At 36.6% G+C, this 2,371-nt stretch overlaps 1 non-coding gene across 1 annotated transcript; it reads right to left on the reverse strand.

The window, feature by feature from the left end:
• Positions 1-405: 405 nt before the first annotated feature.
• LOC142182411 (small nucleolar RNA R71) lies at positions 406-512 on the reverse strand. The gene has a single exon (XR_012711246.1). It is a non-coding gene; the product is annotated as a small nucleolar RNA R71 (small nucleolar RNA).
• Between the last annotated feature and the right edge of the window lie 1,859 nt (positions 513-2,371).

Genomic DNA, 2,371 nt, shown 5'->3' on the forward strand with positions numbered 1-2,371 from the left:
GACCCAAACATCAGAGTGGTAGCACCCCTTGTGCCAAAGGCTGCTCCATATGATTAAGCGTAACCAACCGCTGACAATCTGGAAACTGCAATTCCAGTCCCTCAAATACAAATGGAAACTTTTCAAATTACAAACAACATGTTGCATTTTTTGCAAAACAAGGGGTTGTTCTCTGGGTCTTACATTGAAAACCGACAACAACATCTAAAAAAAATTCTATCAATTTGTGTCACTCAAAGACAGCCGAATGTGACAATTGAAGCAATCAGATTGTTACTGTTTTCATTCTCAGTGACTGGGGAGGCTCAGACTTGGCTTAATTCACTTCCAATAAACTCCATTGCTACTTGGGAGGAACTAGTCAAGCAGTTTTTAAACAAGTTTTATCCACCTAATAAGACTGCAAGGCAAATTGATGAGATATTTTAGTTCATGCAGAAACCAACTAAAACTTTGCAAGAAACCTGGGAAAGTTTTAAGGGCATGTTGGTGAAGTATCCACACCATGGCATCCTAGATCAGATACTAGGACAAAGATTCTATATGGGTTTGGCTAACAGTCTAAAGGCTAATGTAGATGCTTCAGTCGGGGCATTCTTGAGCAAATCATTCACCGAGTGTAAGATTCTTCTTGACAAGATGGCTCAAAATTCAGGCTGGATGACGATGGATACAACACTGACTCTAATAGTGCATTATGTTGCTCTTGACCCAAATTATACAAATGCAGAAAACATAGCCACTCTAATGACCCATATGAGTTTGCACACAAAGAATATTAACAATATGGCCACGAAACAAGTTCATATTGTTGACACAACAAATGGATACCTATGCACTCCCTGCTTCAATGAGTCGTATGTTTGCTCGTGGCATGGGGAGAAAGTGATAACATAGCTTCAGAGAAGACTTGAATTCATAAATAATTTTGGGGTTAAAAACAAGGCGGACAACAATGGGGACATTAGAATCAGTTGTATAGACCAATCCAGCTATCCTGGGGGAGCATGACCACCGTGTCAAGTTATGCCCTATCAAATGCAACTAGGCTATATTCAGTAGGACCAATCCAGATTAGAATGTTATTGAACAATGCCACTTTCAAGTAAGTTAAGAGATTAATTACTTGAATTTAAAAGTGGGATTAGAGATAACGAAGTTTTTGTGCGATCTTTATGAGTTGTACAAATTATCAGCTTAGAGTAGTTCGAGAGAATACTTCTAGTAAATTATAGTGATTGATCGAAAGATAATTGTGATAAATGAAGAAATAATCATTTGTAGAGAGTGGTGTGACGAGATTATAACTAACATGTTAGGAAATAATCCAACAATTGGGGAAATCATAGACCCAAGACTTTTTAACCTTGATTCAACCTAATTCTTGTTAGCGATAATTCTTATATTTCTATTTTTATTAGTTAAGTAATTTTTGTTAATTCATAAAATCTAAATCTTGAACTCTGAAAGCTGATTGAACCTTTTATTAGTGATACTATAAAGTTCTAGCAAATAGGTTAGTTCTCTGTAGAATTCGGCTCCTGACTCTTGAATTGGATTATTTTTGTAGCGACCACTTAGTCCTTTTTATAAGGCATAGTTGGGCATGATCAAATTGTGGCACTGTTGTAGGGGAACTAACAGTGTTATTCATTACAACTTGAATGAGTTGCTAGGATTTTTACTTAAGATCACAATTTTCTGTGGTGCTAAAAATATTTTCATTGAAATTCTCATGTTTGAATTCTTATTTGCCTTAGATGCATGCTTAGAAGCTCCTTGAGAACTGATGAACTATTTAAAGAAGCTCCTTGAGAACTGGTGAACAATTCGAAGGTCTCTAAGATCCAGAAAGCATTCAAGACATTGAATTGGGCTAACAAGAAGAGCAAACAATAACTACAATAGAACGAACAAATCAAAATTGGAATGAGTGACGTCGAGAACAACAACGAAATAATAGAAATAACCAAGGTAACCCAAATATCAGAGTCATAGCATCCCTTGTGCTGAAGGCTGCTCTATATGATTGGGAGTGACCAACCGCTGATAATCTGGCAACTGCAATTGCAGTCCCTAAAATACAAGCAGAAACCTTTCAAATTACAAATAACATGTTGCATTTGCTGCAGAACAATGGGTTGTTCTCTAGGTCTTACATCGAAGAACCACAACAATATCTAAAAAAATTTCTATCAATTTGTGTCACTTAAAGACAGCTGAATGTGACACCTGAAGCAATCAGATTTTTATTGTTTCCATTCTCAGTGACTAGGAAGGCTCAAACTTGGCTTAATTCACTTCCAATAAACTCCATTGCTACTTGGGTGGAACTAGTCAAGCAGTTTTTAAACAAGTTTTATCCACCCAA

Source organism: Nicotiana tabacum, chromosome 6 (assembly GCF_000715075.1).
Source record: "Nicotiana tabacum cultivar K326 chromosome 6, ASM71507v2, whole genome shotgun sequence".
NCBI classification, from domain to species: domain Eukaryota; kingdom Viridiplantae; phylum Streptophyta; class Magnoliopsida; order Solanales; family Solanaceae; genus Nicotiana; species Nicotiana tabacum.